At 45.0% G+C, this 13,486-nt stretch overlaps 1 pseudogene; it reads right to left on the bottom strand.

Annotated features, from left to right (window-relative positions):
- Positions 1-5,495: 5,495 nt before the first annotated feature.
- LOC112550610 lies at positions 5,496-12,969 on the bottom strand (annotated as a pseudogene).
- Positions 12,970-13,486: the final 517 nt, after the last annotated feature.

Below are 13,486 nucleotides of genomic sequence, written 5' to 3'. Positions count from 1 at the left end.
CCACCACTGACAGCAGACAGCTGAGGGGGGTGTGGGGCTGGGGAGATGGGCAGCACTGGCCATCAGGGGTGGCTGGCTGCTTGGCTGGGCTTGTTAGTTTTCAGCAACTTGCTGGGGGAGCGTGCTTGAGCGCCTCCAGCCTGTTGGCCTCTGCCAGTGCAGGCCACATCTGTGCTCCCACCCCCAAAGGGTGAACGTGGATTCTGTTCATTCCCACTAAATTTAGTGCAAATCCGCCTTGAGCTTTTTAACCTCTGTATCTGACCATAAGGTCCAGGAAGTTCTGATTCAGAGGCTGTGCCCCTGACTCATGCTACTGACTTGATGGTAATACATCAAAATCAGATTCTGATCATGGGGTCTCAATGCAACAGCAAAGGTCTCAATTGAGGTCTTTTCTTTTTTGTTTTTTTTTGTTTTTGCCTGTGTCATTTCAGCTTTGGCCTTTGCATGGACTCTAAGAAATCTGAAAGGAAGCTTGCTATTGAAATGTTTCCTAAATGCCACGGTTAATAATTAAAATGTTATGACTTGTTTTCATACTATTGGCAATGGTGAAGACTTGTCATTTGATGAAGGCTTAATGCAAAATTTGATCTGTTCTAATGTAAAACACAGCAGTCAGACTTTAGTTTTTAAATGTGATCTGCACAGAGCTCAGGCTCTGTTATGCCATTTGGCAAGCAGTGTGCAAAATACTGCTTATAAATGAAGTATTTGCAACTTAAAAGAAGTCTGTGCAGCCATCAAACAAAGCAAGGATTAATAAAAACTGTAAGACGCAGGCCAAGCTGTGTGCCTTCGGTTGTAACAAAGAGTTGAGCATGCTTGTCATTTTACAGGATCAGGCCCGTAACTAAAGGTGTAATAAAGAGGATATTTTGGGGCTGTAGAGAAAGTAAAATTTTATTTTACATTCTCAGCATCAGAAAATGAGTTCTTTCTATTTATAACTATATTTATTTGCCTGTGTCGTACCATCTGTTTGATTTCCAAGTTCACCATATTTAGATTAACTACAAGTTGGCCTTTGAAACAAAATAAGTTTTAAACTCTGGTGTGAAAATATATGAAGAAAGCTGAAATCACCATTCTCTCCTGGCATCAAATTCCACAGCTTTCAAATATAGGATGTTAGAATATTGGCTTTAACAAAGTGTACCTTGAAAAGTAAATTGAGATAATAATGGTGCACGTAAATTAATTTCTATATGCTGCAGCTATGAATTGTCAGAGGAACAAGAAGTTAAAGCAAGATGCCATCAGTAGGACAAATCTTAAATTACTTTTTTCATAATTTGCATAAGAATGAAAGACAATTATACCCCTCAGACTTTTTTTGAAAGCCCATATGATTCACCTTCAAAATAATGTATAATGCATATAGAGCAGGGGCCAGTAATTATTTCAGCTGGAGGGCTGCATAACAAGGTTTGGTGAGCTGTTGAGGGCCACAAGGTAGTCCTGCCCCTTGACAGGTGCCCTACTCCCTGGCCGCCATCTTGGGACCAGAAGTCCCACCCCTAACCCCTGACCTTTGCCACTGAAAGTCCCTCCCTTTGCTCCCCAAAAATACTCCTTTGGGGAGTGGGGGGTTGCCATCTTAGAACCAGAAAACAAAACAAATCATACACTAAAAGTCAAACACCTACTATAACATATTCTACTTTTATTACAAAAAAACTCTCATTATGATTTGTGTTTGTGTACTGTATATAAATGTAATAACTCAAGAATTCATTCTTAGTCTTTTACATTGTGTGGGTGTGTGTGGTTGGGGTGTGTGTGTAAGGTGGGGGTATGTGGGGGCATGGGGGTGTGCGTGGGGTGAGGTATGGGGGGTTGTGAGGGTGTGGCTGTGCGTGGGGGCAAAGGGTATGTTGGGGGGGTGGTGTTTGTGGTGTGTAGGAGTGTGGCTCTGGAACACACTGGTCTCTGGGACACATTGTCCTCTCTTATCCAATCAACGCAGGCAACACTGGAGGGATGGGGTGTGTGTATCTGTGCGTGTGGCATTTGTGGGGTGTGAGGAAGGGTGCAAGGGGTGTGGGGCCCCCCCACACTCCCTCCATGTCATAGCAGCAGGCAGGGGCACTGGCTTCTGGCTTTGGCCAGTACTGCATGTTGTTGTGAGGAGTTTAGCCGCCGCCGGGTAGTGTCTATTGCCAATGCTCCCCTCATGTAGGGCCCAGCAGGGAAGCCCCAGGTGCTGGAGCTAGCTGCTTTCCCCACTGCAGCCAACTCCAGTGCCTGGGGCTTCCCTCCTGGGCTCTGTGAGTGCAGGGAGCCTTGCTGATACAAACAGCTCAGGAGGGACAGTGCTTCTCGCAATGGTGGCTGGAGCCAGGCACCAGCACCCAGCAGTGTGCACCCCCCCACCTCCGGCTGCTGCTGCTGCCACCCCTGCTGCCTGCCAGGGTTGTACGTCATGCGGGGGGGAGTTCCCCACATCCCTCCCCTCCCTCACACTCTGCCCAGACAAGCTCCCCCCGACCAGCTGCTGGCTCCACGCTGCAGCCAGCCCCAGGCCCAGCCCCAAGCTCTGTGCTCCTGCCCAGCTGCAGCCCTGCCTCCGCCCTCTGCTTCCCTACCTGCTACCCAGAGGGAGCTGGACGCCAGGGAATCCTGCAGCAGCCGCCCTGTCCGGTGCTAGAGGGGCCAGGCCCTTCCGCCCACAAAAGTGGGAGCAAGGCATAATAGGACATGCTGGGGGCACGTGTAGGCACCTCACTCCCACCCTTGTGGGTGGAAAGGCTGGGAGGGGCACAATTCATTGTGGGGCTTCACCCCCACAAATGTTTAGGAAACATTTCAATTGCAAGCTTCCTTTCAGAAGCTTGTGGAGAATTGTGGAGAGAAAGGTGATTTCAGCTTTCTTCATCCATGGACCGGATGAAAGTGCCTGCTGGGCCAGATATGGTCTGTGGGCTGTATTTTTCCTGTCCCTGAGCCAGATCCTGCTAATTATTATATTTTGAGTCCTCATATTCCATTAGTTTAAAAACACGTGTGTGCAAGTTATATACATGGGTTGTCTGGATTGTCTTGTTAGCACGTACTACATTATTACAATATTTATAAGTAATGATGATGTTACATGTCATTATATTTAATGCAAATATTGCTCCCAAAAGTGAGTTTTTTATCATATTTTTACATACTTCGCTTTCATAACTGTAATGTCAAGATTTACTCCAAGTTTTGAAGCTCTAAAGAAGATCTAGCTTTTTTTTTTCTTTTATAAGCTAACAGTATCTTCTAAATGTCAACTTTTACAAGAGAAATTATTTGTCATAAACAGGGCTTTAAACAACTTAAGCATGCTGAATCCAATATGGCTCAGGCTTAGTGTTCTATTTAATTGGGACTTCTTTGCCCTGGTCTCCTACCTCTTCCCGAAACTATCATCAAAGATACCGACAAGGGGGAAAGCCTTAGTTTAGACCCACTGCTACCAGCTAGTGTCCTTTACCTAATTGTCTACAGAATAGGAAAAACTCCAATTGTTTCATTATGTGGACTCCATCACTCCCCCTTACTCTCACTGCCAGGCATGAAAAACATATAATGCAGCTAGCAATGGTTTTAGCTGGGAAACGCATCACCACCTCACCTTTTCTAGTACAAGAAGTATACAGGAAACACCAATTACAGTTAGATTTATTCCTCTACATGTGTTGGACACTTATGGCTGTACATACACTACAATATATTTGATGTCAAATTTAAATAGATACAGAATTATGTAAAGAATTGATTAAATAGGTCACAGTATACATATATGAACAAGACAGTGTAGGTAATTTATTTCAGATTTATCTTATCAAAAATTTTAGGCACTATTTGAATGCTGATGCAGATCCAGGGGGAGCTGGGCAGGGTCAGTTTGCCCCAAGTGGTACAACTTGTCTCACACCAAAGTGCATGTTCAGGCACGGGCACTGAGGCAAACATCTCTGGCACAAATTTGTGCTGCTCTTATCTGAGCGGCTGCAAGCACACATGCCTGCATGTGTGGATGCCCCCATGGTTTCTGTCCTGTCATGTCACAGCTCATGTGCAGCCCCTCTCCCCAATTAACTGGAGTAGGAACAAGAAAATATTTATGATATTGAGGTTTAGTGCTACAAAGACATACTCTTCAGGATTCAAACAATACCAGTGTTTTCCTCCAAGAATGAACTGTGTATCCACCACAAAATGCGGAAGGATAAACCCAAGAAAACACATCAGTTTTACAGATACAAAATGTGACTTCTCCTGGCCCACATAAACAGTTTTCTCTCTGGCACATAAGTGCTAGCTATGGTTCCAGTGACTTTTCCATAAATAAGAATGGATGAAGCTGGTCAGGTTATTCAATGGCTAAATTTTAGCCACTGTAGCTAATTTCTCCAATTATTACAAGTTTGCTTTACGTGACCAGATTTTTTTTAAGACAAACTCAAGCGGTTGGGCTGCTTACCAGGAGCTTTTTAAACAGAGATCCTCTTCGCGGATACGGATATGTACACATGCAATTATTTTCAAGAACAGGCACTGCCTAATCATGAAGAGAGGTGACAGAGATGAACAGAGGAAACTTAAATTCAAATTCTTCACCTCGGAGTTGCTGGGTGGCAATAGAGTTCAAATGATAGAACCCAGTATAGGAGAAGGAGGGCGCGTGTCTTGTGTTCACAAAACAGTTTGAGAGAGCAATTTAATTGCTTCTCCTGCAAGATAACTGGGCAAAGAGAGCCATTTAAAATTCCCAGTTGGTTCTTTCTGCACGGTGTAGGCCATATGCACTTCCACCACCAGCCACCCCATCCTACCCCAGCACGCACGGTATAGCAATGCAGAAATCAAGCTCTCTGCACTCGCGCTCCCTGCTCTCACCAGGTTTGCCCCAGGCACCAGCTCTACTTGTTATGCCACTGCCTGTTGTATGGACAGGACCTGAGCGATATTTAATCAGGTTAAAACCTTGGAAATTATTCCACAAGTTGCTGTGTGAGGCAACCTCTGAGCAGTAAAGTCTCTAGATTAATTGAAAGGGGGGAAAAAGATGAACAAAGAAAGAAATACTTACTATACTGAAGACCAATGTTCCTATTGAGGCATAGACAATTTGCAGGCACGGGGGGAGGGGGGAAGAAAGAGGGTCCTTAAGTGACTTCAGTTACATCTAGATTCATGCAGATTGGTTACGTAAAACTAACTCTTTATCATCATGCTACCACAAGTTCTGTTCTGTTCAAGAAACTTAAAGACCTACTGCTGTTGCACAGACAGAATGATCCAATTTTATCCCTGTTAAATTTGAATGAAGTCAGTAGAGTTTCATCCAAGTGTTTGGCTCTGTGTTTTGATACAGCATTGGGAGAGGGAAGAGAGGCATTTTGTAGCAAAGCCTGACAGGAGAAGTAGGATAAGGGAATAGATAGTGAAGGCTTTTTTCAGAGAAACCCAAAGCCACTTAGATAAAACCAGTAGAGGCAGGGAGCAATATGTTAGCTTGTCTGAAGGCAAGCTGGAACTAAAATACAGAGACTATTTAAAGGTAAGGCAAAGTAACTGGATATGGAATCCAAAAGAAAGCAGAGGTACTGTAAGCTTTCATAAGAGACTAAGTGAAGTATACTCAGGAATGACTTATGTATGATGGCACAAAGAATACCAAAGAGCATCCGCATCAGGACCACAACCAGGAGGATTCCTGTTGCTAGGGTAAAGTCCCACTGAAGATAAAAAGGAAATTCAGACTCAGTTGGTTAGATCTGACTGTCACCACTTGCCCTGCACAGCATGTCATGTGGGTAAGCAGAACTGCCACTTGTCCAAGTGCCCAGAGCCAGGAGAAAGGACAGGTTGCTACTTCTAGATAGGGATTCCCTGCCTAAGCGTAATACTGAAAAAGTCCTTTGTCTGAGTATTTAGGGCTGGAATCACAGTGAGACCTGCAAACTAGGGGTGTGTGAAATGGGCCGTATTCGATTCGGATCTGGATTCAGCCTGAATTGGGAACAGTGTTTCAATTGGTTGATTCAGATCACTGTCCCTGATTTGATTCAGCTGAATCCGAATCTGAAGATTTGATGCTGATTCGGACACAGACACAGCTTTAAATGTTTTTTCTATGTACCTCGAGGTACCAGGCACGGCTCGTGAATGCTGCGATCCTGGGGCGGATGGAGCATCCTACAGGAGTGCAGTGCCCCCCCCACACCCCCTCGGTGCTCAGCAGCTAATCCAGAAGTGGACCAGAAGTACTTCCAGTCCACTTCTGGGTCTGTCAGGGAGCGTGCTGCCCCCCGCCACCCCCATGACCTCCTGGCTCAGCGATTGGCTGTGGGGGGACCCAGGGTGCCCCTCCAGACCCAGGAGGCACCAGTCGCTGAGCTGGGGGGGCACAGGGTGGGCCTCCGCGTGCTCCCTGGCAGACTCGAAAGTGGACCAGAAGTGCTTCTGGTCCACTTTCAGGTCTGCTGCCGAGCATACTGGGGAGCTCCCCACGCTCCTGTGGGATGGTCCAACCGCCCCACCATTGCAGCATTCATGAGCTGCCTGGTACCTTGAGGTATATAGAAAAAACATTTAAAGCTGTGTCTCCATCCAAATTGCCGAATCTTTCCGGTTCTGATTCGATTCAGAGAGATTAAAGGGTCTCCTGATTCAATTCAGATTGGGCCGACTCTCCACTGAATCAAATCAGGGACCGAAGCTTCGCACAGCCCTGTTGCAAACCTCATGCCACTTTAGAAAACCACCAAGAATGTCAAAACCCCTCTCTTATGGCTTTAGGCAGCTACATTTCTACCAGTGGGCACATTCATAGGCATCTAAGTCCCAGCACCACTGAGGTTCTCATCATTTAGCTTATGCCTGAACCCTGGTGTGGTTTTTAAAATAAAGGAAAAATCCACCAGTGACCCCGGTGAAGTAAGGACAGGGTGCCTGGTGATTTATCAATCACCAGTCTCCCAAGAGTGCCACTACAATGGACTGAGTAGGGGCAAGCATTGCCACATTTAACACGTCAACTTCAATCAGTCATATGTACACAAAGGCTAAGTTACTGAAGGTGCTTTGCCATTTGATCTGAAATCTTAATTGATTGAAATAATTTCCTGTAAGTGTTTTAACAGCAGTCACAACAGAGCAATTGCCATGAGGAGCCAGCATTTATTAGTTGCCACAGTAGCTTCCAATTAAGCCATGAGGGCATGCTTTAAAAAACAGCCCCATGCAATTTAGTGACAGGGTATTAAATTAGCGTAACTTAGTGATGGGATATTAATGAAAACTTACTTTTGTCTGCGGAGCAAATACAGACAGGCCTAAAGTCACAAATGTTGTTGCACCAATGGCCCACATCACTGCATCTGCATGGAATAGGCTAAAACCCAAAATATCAGGGAACTACAATCAAGGTAGTACCATCAGTTCAAATACTGGTTCAAGACTTACGCTGAAATATTGATGCAAGCATTAGACCTTTGAGGACTGTCTATAAATGAAGCAGAAATAATAAGTTGCAAGAAGGAAAAATGTTTGGCAGACATTACCAGCACTGGGATGAGGATGTGTTCCTCCCACCAGGGGATGAGGAAGTTCACAACCTTGCTGAAAGTTTATGTAGATCTGCAAAGCAAAATGGTCACAATGGCATCAGATGACATGTGCTTCCAATTAAAACAGGACCCTTTGGTGTCTGCAGATGAGACAGGGGCACATCCAATTCAGATGGCCTCAGGGCAGTGAAATACAGAAAGGCAGAACTGCATTTGAAGTGTCACTGCTCTGTCTGTGTCTGTCGCTCTACCTCTGTCTGCAGTTTGTGTAGACGCAAAGCAACTTCTAAGAAAATACAGCGAAATTAATTGTGCTTTTACAATGCTTGCACATGGCCCCACTTTCAGATGAACACAGGGGTGTACACCACCACCTCTCTCCAGCATTGTGGCTTGTCTATTTAGATTAGAATCCCGTCAAGCCCGGGACTGACTATGGAGACTATCATACCTAGTGTAAGGCGCCCCAAATCGGCTACTGCAATAGAAATAACACACGTGAGTACAAATGGAGCAGCCATAGACAATAAGAGAGCTGCATTCATTCTAGCAAGGGACTTACAAATATTGCCAATAAAATGAAGTTCAGTGGAAATTTTTGTAGGCATTATCACAGCAGCTAAGAACAACTGCCAAAATAAAGATCGCTGGGCTAAAGGGTGGAAAGAACTTGTGTCAAACAGTTTAAATGTGACATTTAAACTTACCTAACATTCACAATGGAACATTTATGTAGTGCACGTCAGTGTAAGACAGAGATGATATATAAAGAACAATCTTTCTTAACAGCCAAGTGCCATGTACTCACAACAGAGGGTAGGAAAACCAGGAATTCATCAACACCCATGCTTTAAGTCGCCTCCTAATCCACGACAAAAGGGAAACAGAGTTTGAGACAAAGTCCTGGGTGACTAGATTTTCTAGGCCTGTCGCTAATAAAGCTGTCTCCCTGGCCTTGTTTCACAATTTGGATTGGGGGTGTTTTACAAATGAAAAGAAACCTGAAAATGAGATGTGATGCAAAAGGGAAACTTAACTTTTCATCGTACCTAAAAATAGTTGAGAAGCCTGCTGCAACCTCAGCTTTAAACCAGAGGCCTCCCACACCACCAGCAGGCATTCCTCTTGCTTGAAGTAGGAGATTAATTCCCTCTGCTCCGTTCACTCCTCCAGAGCTGTAGGCATGGCCCAGACACACACAACTTGAAGCAGCCAGGACAGGCAGAGCAGGCAGTACCGCCAACCAGGCTGGTAAACTCCTGCCATTGTCAGACATCAGTTGCTTTATTCAAAAACAGACGAACAAAAAAACCCCCCTTTGCTAAATTAGCGTTCAAGCTGTGCAAGTATGTGCCAGGTGTTGACCTCAGGACTTTTTACTTCAGCCAAAACATTTCAGAGACTCCAGCTACCTGTTCTTTGAAAGGCTCAGGCATCCTCATGCTGTAAGGCAGGGATTTGAAATTTGGCACGAGGTGGCCTTCACTTCAAGGATCGGCCTTCTGCCATCCTCATGGAATTACTTGGCTAAATTTGCACGGTGTAACACTGAAAAAATATACCATTCAGGCATGTTCAGTAAAGACATGCTAGGGCTTAGGGGGCCGCGGTTCTCAGCTGGGGTGCCATAAGATGCCCCATAGGCACCATGCCTGTCGCTGCCACAGCTAGGGAGAAATCCCCGAAATGTAGGGCTGCAGCACACATGCGCTCCTCCTGTAGTAGACTTTGCTGATAAGCCTGAAGCCCACAGGAGAGCTCATGTATGCTCCAGCCCTTACTGGCTCCCCAGCAAGAGGAGCGTCCACACATGCAGCAGGCACATGGGACAGTTGTACCTGGCCACAGTACCTGGTATAGAAGCACTAAGGCAAATTGATTACAACAGTCATTCACAACTGGGATTGCTGCCACATTAAAAAAAAGTGGTGGAGGGTGCCCTGACTCTAAAAAGATTGGGAGCCACTGGCTTAAGTAATGCTCCATGCTCACTGAGCATCCTCTATCCCGTCACCTTTCCTATGTACGACAGGAATTCGTGCACTCTCGCCAGCCTGGAGAGTCGGGCTTTCCCTGTCATAGCTGTTCTTGGCTGGGTAGCACTGGACAGTGGAGCTAGGACTCTCTCCTGCATTTTAATGATGCTTCCCAGCTGCTCAGTGGAGGAGACAACTGTGTAATTTGAACTCACGTGTAACAAAAGAACCACATGGGCGGTAAGAGAGAGGAGTTGATTTGCAAAAGAAGTCTGGAAAGACTGAGACTAGAGGCAGGAAGGGAAGGATTGAGAAATGTTGCTTGGGAAAAGCTGGGTAAGGAATTTGTAAGAAGCAGCTGAGAGGAGCAGAAGACAGATCAGAGCAGAGAAAAGAATCGAATTGGTGAAAAGTAGTCTGAAAAGGGAGATGAACTGGGCAAGGAGGAGGGCTCTTGGCAGAATTTATTAGCCAATTCTATAGCATATCTGTGATTGCTTTGAACTGAATCACAGTTGTGGCTGGACCACCCCCCCCCCCCCCCCCACACACACAAAAGCACCACAAAACACTTACCAGTAAATAAAAAGCATGCAGATTATACCAGCAGTTACAGCCAACTGAACAGTCAAGATGAGATGCACTTTCCTGACGAAAGCTGGAAAATAATGCAGATATTTTTTCAACGTAGATGGCGTCAGTAAATTTGTGCTCAACAGCATTCCGTTTTAAACTAGCATGGATGAAGCAATTTAGATGATATCCATAGCATTAAAACACACACACACACACACACACACACACACACACACACACACACACACAGTTTACTAAAGGATTGATACATGAGAGGGAGGGAGAAATACGAATGAACTAGAGACAGCATTTACTAGCCCGCAAGAAGAATGTATTGACGCATACTTGAAGCTACAGAAAGTCCCTTTGAAGCCAAAATTCTGATTTTTTTTTTTTTTTTTTTTTGGTGTGAAGTTTTTTGTATTTTTTCAAAAAGACATTAGGCGTTGTAGTGTCAGATGCGCCACTTTTGCCAACAGGCAGTTGCTGAAGAATGTGTAGATATGATTGTGTCCATACTCAGCACCACTGTGAGGGTACAGCCCCATTTTTCAGTTGGCAGAGCAACGCCAGCTCCCACACAGAAAGCTGTTGGGCAAGGGTGAAAAACCTACAGAAGCTGCAGGTAAGCCTAACCATGTCTACTACCGATTGCCATAGCCCTTTAACAGCAATGCCTTCTCATACTGCAGGGGGGAGCCAACCTTAGGCATGGGTACCACAAGTGGCAGAGATGGTCTCTGTGTGGCATGCAGCAGAATAGGGAGGGGGCAGGCAGTGCAGCAGCAGACAGGCCAGGAAGCAGAAGGCAGAAGAGGAAATCAGGCAGGGAACACAAGGGCACACCTGCCAAAAATGCCATAAGGTCTTCCACGGTTGGCCAGCACAGCTGTAGAGTAGAGCTACGTGGATCTGTGTGGTTCGACTGAGCTGTGAGCGTGCAGGTTTCTTGCAGTGGCTTGTTGCTGTCAGCAGAACTTCTGGTAGTAGATGCAGCCTAATGTAGGCAAGGCCTTAAAAGAAATAAGACCTGGCTCCAAAATTGAATCTGGGTACTATGTTCATGGGACGTCCTCCGTCACAAGGAAGGGCTGGAACCCAAATCAGTCCATGCTGTGTGTAAATGCAGCTAAAAGCAAATATTAAATGTCAGCAAGCATGAAATAAGTATCCAAATTCCACCATCTGTCAGGAAATACTAAGTCCTCTGGGAACAAAACGTGTCTTTATATCCATAGCAAGTTAAGTAAATGGTAAGAGGGGAACTGCACCACAGATCACTTCGAACATACCCCTGAGAAGATGTTTGTACAGTCCCACAGAGCCATGGATTTTCTATTGAGCTGCAAAGCTCAGAAGCATCCGAGAGCACAACTCATAATGGGATTATGCAGTAATATTTTGCAGCATTTTTGCTTGTATATTAAGAGTTCAGTGGTGCTAAAAAAATCCATGTTGGCTTTGCCAAAATAGCTCTCGCAATCAATTCACACTGATAATGTTAACTTTACCTCAAGCCCATACCTACCAATCGTCTATACCATGAACCCCTTAACTGGACTCAGGGATAGTCCAGCCCACCTCTGGAAACTTTGCTGAATTTCTCAACTGGAGGTTGACCCTACAGCCACTCACTTCCTAGTCCACTTCTATTTGCGTTGTGTTTGGCGCATGAAGTCTGTACTTCTCTTCCTAACTGCTGACTCTTCTACAGCTTTCTCTCCCCCCCGTTCAGGAAATGGAGACAAGTAGCCTACAAATCTGTTCCTAGAAGGGCTCCCCAAGAGTATTTGGGACACATGTTAATGGCATGCTCAAAAATTACAATGTGGACAAGATAGGCGTAGGCAACTTGTGATTTGAGCTGGTTGAGGGCAACCCTTAAAGCTGACCCTCAGTATTATATAGACAGAATACAGGGACCTGGTTTGGGATTTGTTGAGACTTTCAGCATAAAGACAGCACTGGGATTTGAAAGAGTAAATGGCTCCAAAATCAAGATTTTAAAACGTCATATACTCTATCAATCAAGTGGCCATCTTTCAAGTTGTGCTACAGAGCCTGAACACCCACAACTCCCCATGATGTCTTAACTTATCAGAAAATCCCCAAAGTGTATTGTTTAATGATACAGATGCTCTGCAGTACTTTGGACACATACAATGGTTTCCAATAGAGAAAACCACAACTCACAAACAGTAATTTACAGTGAAAATAAGAGAGGGAACCCTGGTCAACTTTTAATTTACGTTATCTTGCACCAGCAAGCATGCTGCACTGTTTGCTGGAGACTTGTGAGATTCCACTATGGTACCAGCTGCATAGAAGATACTTTAGCAAGGTCATGGGCTAGTTTTTAGAGCTGCCTATGTTTAATGTCTCCAATAAGGACAATTACATCAAGCGTGTCTTAAAAAGTAAGTACCCTTTGGATCAGTTCCCTCCTGTGCCCCCTTAGCATAGCTGCTTCTCAGAATGGAGCCCAGGTCAGAAATTCACCTTGGCGGATAGCCTTGGTGGAGAATTGGCTGGACTCTTCCATAGGACTCTGATATGCAGGGGGCTTGTCGTGGACGGCAGCCAGACAAGCATTTGTCGTTCCTTCTCCAGCTGCTTGATGCTGGCAGGCAGAAGGTGGCAGATCAAGATTCTCCACATTCAAAAACATAAGGCGGAGGGTCTGCCAGTGGACTCTGGACCCAGTATTGGACTGGTGGAACCCCCCTGCCCTGATACTGGCTCTTATTGTATGGGAGCTCTCCTCCAGCTCCAGGATAATTTGCTGATTTGTTTCTCTCCATCTTCAGATAACACTTTTTTTTTTCTGTCAAACTAACTGAAACAAGATAAGTTAGTAGCATTGTATCTACAGACAGGATACTTTAACCTGAATCAGTGACACCCCCTCTTCTCCAAAATACACACACATACCATTCGTCCGTTAACTTAACAGGACCGTGCATCAAAACACTTCACCCTTGTAAATAAAGTAACTATGCATGTTTTCTATTAAAAGAAAAATACATGTTCCTATCCATAGTGGCAATTAGACAGCTATTAACATTGTCAAATTAAGGCCTATTATTAACTTACTGTTATTTCTCCCCCAGAGTACAGACCATTGAGGCTTTCTTTGTATGCGAGGACAAGCAAGACTGAGCTACTGTCAGATGTAAGAAACTGCCTTATACCAAACTATTGATCAGTTTTTGTCACACGTGACTTCTTTGTCAGAGTTAAGAAATTATTGACTTGGCAGGAAGTAAAGCTAGACAAAGAAGAAGAGCTTCTGTCCCCTTTGGCTAGGGACAGACATTACACATAAACCAGTTTAAGTGATCAGAAACTGGCTTAAACCTGTAACAGAACAGAAGTTCA

This window comes from Alligator sinensis, unplaced genomic scaffold (assembly GCF_000455745.1).
Source record: "Alligator sinensis unplaced genomic scaffold, ASM45574v1 scaffold941_1, whole genome shotgun sequence".
NCBI lineage: Eukaryota > Metazoa > Chordata > Crocodylia > Alligatoridae > Alligator > Alligator sinensis.
This window is presented reverse-complemented; position numbering and strand designations above follow the sequence as displayed.